The 7748-nt window shown below is 39.1% G+C and overlaps 1 pseudogene; it reads left to right on the plus strand.

The window, feature by feature from the left end:
* Positions 1 to 5590: 5590 nt before the first annotated feature.
* Positions 5591 to 7139, plus strand: LOC100582212 (annotated as a pseudogene).
* Positions 7140 to 7748: the final 609 nt, after the last annotated feature.

Genomic DNA, 7748 nt, shown 5'->3' on the forward strand with positions numbered 1-7748 from the left:
ATAAATTTCCAAATTTTTCCACTGTTTCCCTTTTCTCTGGAAGTTTACCACTTGCAGTTAGAAATAACCACACAGCAGCCTGAACACTTTGCTGCTTAGAAATTTCTTCTATGGGATATTCTATTCTATCACTCTTAAGTTGACGGCTTTTCACAAAGCCCTAGGGTGTGGCTACACAGCTGTATTCTTTGCTATGGTGTAGCAGGGGTGACCTGTGCTCCAGTTCCCAACACCTTATTCCTCATTTCCATCTGAGGTCTCATCAGCATGGCCTTTGCTGTCAACATTTCTATCAACATTCTGGTCATGACCACTTCACCAACCTCTAAGGACTTCCAAACTTTCCCTAGTCTTCTTATCCTCTAAGACTTCACCAGAATCTAGGCTTTTTTCTAACCTATTTTTCCAAATTCTTCCAGCCCCTGTCCATTACCCAGTTCCCAAGCAGCGCCCACATTTTCAGGTATCTGTTAGCAGCAACACCTCACTTTTCACTACCAATTTTCTGTTTTAGTCCATTTTCTGTTGCTTATAGAATACCTAGAATGAGTAACTTATAAATAAAAGAAATGCATTTTGTACAGTTATGGAGGCTGAGATGTCTCAGGGTGAGGGACCAAATCTGGTGAGAGCCTTTGCGCCGGTGGGGACTCTGAAGATTCCCGAATTGGGGCCACAGGGCATCACATGGCGAGGAGACTGGTTGTGCTAGCTCAGGTCTCTCTTTTCTTGTATAGCCACCATTAATCCATTAATCCTTTAATCTGTTGTTCCATTAATGGATTGATTCATTACTGAAGGCAGAGCACTCATGATCCCATCACCTCTTAAAGGCCTCACCTTTTAATACTGCCACATTGGGTATTAAGTTTCCAACACATCAAATTTGGAGGATACATTCAATCATAACACAGCAGAAATACAGCCTAGTTTATTTTTCTACAAATCAATTTAATATCTATTTCAAGTCCCTATTCCACCAGGAGTGAAATTTGGGGCTCAATTCTTCTCTTCTTTAATTAAGGTTGTTTACATAGTGCCAAGGAAGGAAGCAGGTCTGCTCTTCAATGTCGGCCATCCACATAGGCATCTGCCAAGACATCCATCATCTAGTCTGGTTTTCAGAGCTTGATCATCATCACTCCAAACAAGGTGACATTGAGATGTCACACCACCCAAAGGCACAGGCACTCTGGGGCCATTCAAATGATGAGTCATCATTTGAATCCCTAGATCTAGTCTTTGCCGAAGTTTATGCTTTGGAAATCCCTGTTATATTAATAATTCTTATTGGTACTATCTTTCTTTCTTCATCTTGTAATTTGGCTTGCCTCTCTCTTCTTTTCTCAGGTAGGCTCTATGTACAACAAGATCAGCTTCTAGGAAATCTAGCCTTGTATGTTCCTTACATATTGTAATCACAGGAATAGAGAAACACTCTTTCTTCCAACACACAAATCAAGACAAGATAAAGGACTCTGATTGCCCCAGTTTTGGTAAATTGCCCACCTCTGGCCAATTCTTGAGTCAGAAAGATAAGCCACTCTGATTGGTCAGCTCAGGCTATGTGCCATTTCAGGTTAAGTTTCACAGACTCACATCTTAAATCAAAGATTCCACTGAGAGTGATTTCTTAAGTATATGCTTCTGAGAGAAAACAGTAAGGGAATGGGGAAAGCTAGAGAAGGGGAAAAAAAGCCTTGCAATTTCCAAAACCTGATATGGGAGCTGTGGAGCATAAATTATACCTCCTAGCATGTCATCCTGGGGCAAAGAAGCCCTGGGTGTGGAGCGATTGGAAGGCCATAAAACTTCCAGGCACTTTCAGCTTTACATGTAGACAAGGCAGACCCAGTGCCCAAGGTCCAGCCTCCAAAGGGCTCAGGTGCAAAGCCTTACTGGCAAAGCACACAAAAGCTAGGAATGGGCTTACAAAACTGGCAAAAAGGAATCCCACGGCCGGGCGCGGTGGCTCACGCTTGTAATCCCAGCACTTTGGGAGGCCGAGGCGGGCGGATCACGAGGTCAGGAGATCGAGACCACGGTGAAACCCCGTCTCTACCAAAAATACAAAAAATTAGCCGGGCGTGGTGGCGGGCGCCTGTAGTCCCAGCTACTCGGGAGGCTGAGGCAGGAGAATGGCGTGAACCCGGGAGGTGGAGCTTGAAGTGAGCCAAGATCGCGCCACTGCACTCCAGCCTGGGTGACAGAGCAAGACTCCGTCTCAAAAAAAAAACAAAAAACAAAACAAAAAGGAATCCCAAAGAATCGAAGTGGAGCATCCAGTGTCCACTAAATTTGCTCAGTGCTTTGGTGGGGAAGATACAGTCTCTTGATTAACGCCACCAAACATTCTCAGGGTTAGAAGAAGGGCAGTTCTCAAGGGAAAGAATGTGAAGCCAAAAAAACAACTGACCACTGGTATCATTCAAAGCCCGAGATAAGGCTGTTAAATTTTCCTGGAGCTACAGTATTTCTGCACGTTTCTCCTTTTCTCCTAATAATTTTTGACTGTAGGTGTTGATGTTAGTCAATACATAAAGTTTTATAACTGTTATAACTTTACTGTGCAATGTAGTGTTCATGATAAAAATAACCCTTCTTTTAACCATTTAACATTTTGACCCTTGATATCTATGTGTCTGAAATCATTAATTACATCTGTTTTTAAGTGTTGCCTTATAAATCTTTGCCTACCCTCTTTTTTAAAAAAGTTATGTTTGTTTTATGGAAGATATCACAACCAATACCAAAGAAATATGAAAGTGTATTCAAGGCTTCTATGAACACCTTTACATGCATAATCTAGAAAACCCAGAAGAGATGGATAAATTTCTGGAAATTTATCCTAGATTAAACCAGGAAGATATAGAAACTCTGAACAGACCAATAACAAGAAGTAAGATTGAAATGGTTAAAATAAAATGCCAATAAAAATAGTCCAGGACCAGAAAGATTAACAGCTGAATTCTATAAGGCATTCAAAGAAGAATTGGTAACAATCCTATTGACACTATTCTAAAAGATAGAGAAAGAGGAAATCTTCCCTAAGTCATTCTATGAAATCAGCATCACCCTTATACCAGAACCAGGAAGGGACACAACAAAAAAAGAAAACTATAGACCAATATCCCTGATGAATATAGATGCAAAGTCCTCAACAAAATACTAGTGAGCCAAATCCAAGAGCATATCAAAAAGATAATCCACCATGATCAACTGGGTTTCAGACCAGGGATGCAGGGATGGTTTAACATATGCAAGTCAATAAATGTGATACACCACACAAACAGAATTAAAAACAAAGATCACATGATCATCTCAAGAGACATAGGAAAAGCATTGACAAAATCCAGCATCCTTTTATGATTAAAACCCTCAGCAAAATTGGCACAGAAGAGACACACCTTAAGGTAATAAAAGCCACCTGTGACAAACCCACAGCCAACATTATACTGAATGTGGAATAGTTTAAAACATACTCCCTGAAAACTGGAACAAGACAAGGGTGCCCACTTTCACCACTTCTAGCTAACATGGCACTGTAAGTCCTAGCCAGAGCAATCAGACAAGAGAAAGAAATAAAGGGCATCCAATCAGTAAAGAGGAAGTCAAACTGTCACTGTTTGCTGATGATATGATCGTATACCTAGAAAGCCCTAAAGACATATCTGAAAAGCTCCTAGAACTAGTAAATGAATTCAGCAAAGTTTCAGGGTACAAAATTAATGTACACAAATCAGTAGCTCTGCTATACATCAACAGTGACCAAGCTGAGAATCAAATCAAGAACTCAAACCCTTTCACAATAGTTGCAAAAATAAAATAAAATACTTAGGAATATACCTAACCAAGAATGTGAAAGACCTCTACAAGCAAAGCTACAAAATACTCCTGAAAGAAACCATAGATGACACAAACAAATGGAAACACATCCCATGCTCATAAATGGGTAGAATCAATATTGTGAAAAATAACCATACTGCCAAAAGCAATCTAGAGATTCAATGCAATTCCCATAAAAATACCACCATCAGCTGGGCGCGGTGGCTCATGCCTGTAATCCCAGCACTTTGGGAGGCTGAGGCGGGAGGATCACCTGAGGTCAGGAGTTCGAGACCAGCCTGGCCAACATAGTGAAACTCCATCTCTACTAAAAATACAAAAAATTAGCTGGACGTGGTGGTGGGCACCTGTAATCCCAGCTACTAGGGAGGCTGAGGCAGGAGAATCTCTTAAACCCAGGAGGCAGAGGTTGCAGTGAGCTGAGATTGTGCCATTGCACTCCAGCCTGGACAACGAGAAAAAAACTCCATCTCAAAAAAAAAAAAAAAAAAAAAGAAACCACCATCATTCTTCACAGAGTTAGAGAAAACAATCCTCAAATTCATATGGAACCAAAAAAGAGCCCACATAGCCAAAGCAAGACTAAGCAAAAAGAACAAACCTGGAGGCATCACATTACCTGACTTCAAACTATATTCTAAGGCCATAGTCACCAAAACAGCATGGTACTGATATAAAAATAGGCAAACAGACCAATGGAACAGAATAAAGAACCCAGAAATAGAGCCACTTACAGTCAACTGATTTTCAGCAAAGCAAACAAAAACATAAAATGGGGAAAGGACACCCTATTCAACAGATGGTCCTGGGATAATTGGCAAGCCCCACATAGAAGACTAAATCTGGATCCTCACCTGTCACCCTATGCAAAAATCAACCCAAGATGGATCAAAGTCTTAAATCTAAGACCTGAAACCATAAAGATTCTAGAAGATAACACCAGAGAAGCCCTTCTACACATTGGCTTAGGCAAAGACTTCATGATCAAGAACCCAAAAGCAAATGCAACAAAAACAAAGATAAATAGATGGAACTTAATTAAAGTAAAAAGCTTCTGCACAGCAAAAGAAATAATCAGCAGGGTTAACATCACCCACAGAGTGGGAGAAAATCCTCATCTATCCGTCTGACAAAGAACTAATATCCAGAATCTACAAAGAACTCAAACAAATCAGCAAGAAAAAATGAACAATCCCATCAAAAAGTGGGCTAAGGACATGAATAGACAATTCTCAAAAGATAATATACGAATGGCCAACAAGCATATGGAAAATGCTCAGCATCACTAATTATCAGAAAAATTCAAGTCAAAACCACAATGTGATACCACCTCACTCCTGCAAGAATGGCCATAATCAAAAAATAATAGATGTTGGCATGGATGCGGTGAAAAGGGAAGACTTACACTGTTGATTAGAATGTAAACTGGTACAACCACTGTGGAAAACAGTGTGGAGATTCCCTAAAGAACTAAAAGTAGACATACCATTTGATCCAGCAATCCCACTACTAGATATTTACCCAGAGGAAAATAAGTCGTTATACAAAAAAGATACTTGCACACACATGTTTATAACAGTGCAATTTGCAATTGCAAAAATGTGGAACCAGCCCAAATGCCCATCAATCAATGAGTGGATAAAGAAAATTTAATATACGAATTCTGGCTAGGAGGTTTCTCATTCTGCTCAAATTGTTATAAAGTTCAGCTAGAGAAGACCTTCCTGTGAAGTTTTACCCCCTGCTCCTCTGACCACCCTCCTGATGGATGTCTATGGTGCCAGGCAGGAATGGGCTACTTGGGGATCCAGCAAGCTCCCAGTGCCTTTCTGCTACTTCCTCTACCTCTGTATTTCACTCAGCTCAGCTCTCTAACTTGACTCAGCTCCAGCTTTTCTTAGTGCCTGAAACATCTAAAAGTGAAAATCCAGAAGAAGACAGAGAGAAACTGAGCTCTTGACAATGCATTCACTAAAGAAAGCGACCTTTGAAGATGTAGCTATTGACTTCGCCCAGAAGAGTGGAGCTTTCTCTTGATGGACACATCCAAGAGAAAGCTGTACAGAGATGTGATGCTGGAAAACATCAGTCACCTGGTGTCCCTCGGGCATCAGATAAGCAAATCCTGTATAATTTTGTAGGTGAGGAACAAAGAAAACAGCTATGGAGGGAAGGAAGAGAATTTCTTCAAGGCCAGAGTCCAGACAGGGAAACTGCCCTTAAGAAAAAACACATGATATCCATGCATCCTATCATCAGAAAGATGCATCCACCAGTTTGACAATGGAGAAGTCTCTCATTCCAGATGATCCCTTTGAACATAATGATTTGGGAGAAGATTGCACTCACAGTTCCACAATGACTCAATGTTTGTTAACTCACAGTGGAAAGAAACTCTACATCAGCAAACGGTGTGGAAAATCCTTTAGCAATCAGTTGTCCCCTAAACAACATAAATTCATACTAAAGGTAAATCATATCAATGTAGTCTATGTGAAAAGGCTTATACTAATTGCTTTCACCTTAGGCAGCACAAGTTGAGTCACACTGGAGAGAGACCATATGCATGTCATCTATGTGCAAAAGCCTTCACTCAGTGTTCTCACCTTAGAAGACATGAGAAAACTCACATGGGAGAGAGACCACATAAGTGTCATCAGTGTGGGAAAGCCTATATTCAATCCTTAAACCTTCAAAGACATTAGAGAACTCACCTAACAAGAGATGTTATGAATGTGATAAAGGTGGGAAAGCCTTTAGTCAAAGCTCTGGCTTTAGAGAGCACAAAAGAATTCACACTGAAGAGAAACTACATGCATGTCTTCTATGTGGGAAAGCTTTCAGTCTATCTTCTGACCTTAGATGACATGAGAGAACACGCACTGGAGAAAAGCCATTTAAATACCATTTATGTGCGAAAGACTTTAGTCAATGTACTAATCTTAAATAGCATGAGAAAATTCACCCTGGAGAGAAAATTATAAACGTCTTCAGAACATATTCTGACTTTAGATGACATGGTGTTAGGAATGATGAATGTAAGGAATGTGGAAGAGACTTCAGCTATAGTTGTAACATCTAAACATGCCAAAGGACTCAAATCTTGAGGAAATACTGTAATCAACATGGAGTATACTTCGGTTACCTTTATTCTTCAGTCCACATCAATGAATGGAAGAGAAATTGTATGACATGTATGTAGCAAAGACTTGTTAGTGATCTGATCATAAATGACATGAGAGAGCTGAAACTGTCAACATAATAAACTAAAAGTCTTAAGCAACAGCTTTGACTTAAAACATGGGACTTTCAGGTAGAGAATCTCTAGCTCTATATGTATATATGTAATCTCTATATAGAGAATCTCTAGCTCTATAACGTCGTCTTTTTTCCAATGATATATGTATATACGTTATGTATATGTAACGTATATACATATATATATCGTTGGAAAAAAGAAAATGTGTATATATATGTTATATATAACATATATATATTACAATATTTGTAAGTATTATTTTGTAATTATTTTATAAGTATTATTTTGCATTATTTCAATATTTGTAAGTATTTATCTTTTGGAAAAGTGTAATAAAATTTCTTATAAAATTCTGCATTCAATTTATTCCCAGGTCACTTTGCTATTATACATTTACATGCCACATTTTTATGAATAGACATTTTCTCAAATTTCTGAATTATTTTGCTAAACTATGTGTTAAGAGTTTTTTCTAGAGGTCTTCTTGACCTCTAGAAAACTATGTGTGTTAAGAGTTTTTTCTAGAGGTCTTCTTGACTCACTTTTCTGATGAGAAATCTATCAGTTTCTCTACAGTGATTTTCAGGTTTGATAGATCCTCAATGTGAGAAACTATATGTGTTAAGAGTTTTTTCTAGAGGTC

Source organism: Nomascus leucogenys, chromosome 9 (assembly GCF_006542625.1).
Source record: "Nomascus leucogenys isolate Asia chromosome 9, Asia_NLE_v1, whole genome shotgun sequence".
NCBI classification, from domain to species: domain Eukaryota; kingdom Metazoa; phylum Chordata; class Mammalia; order Primates; family Hylobatidae; genus Nomascus; species Nomascus leucogenys.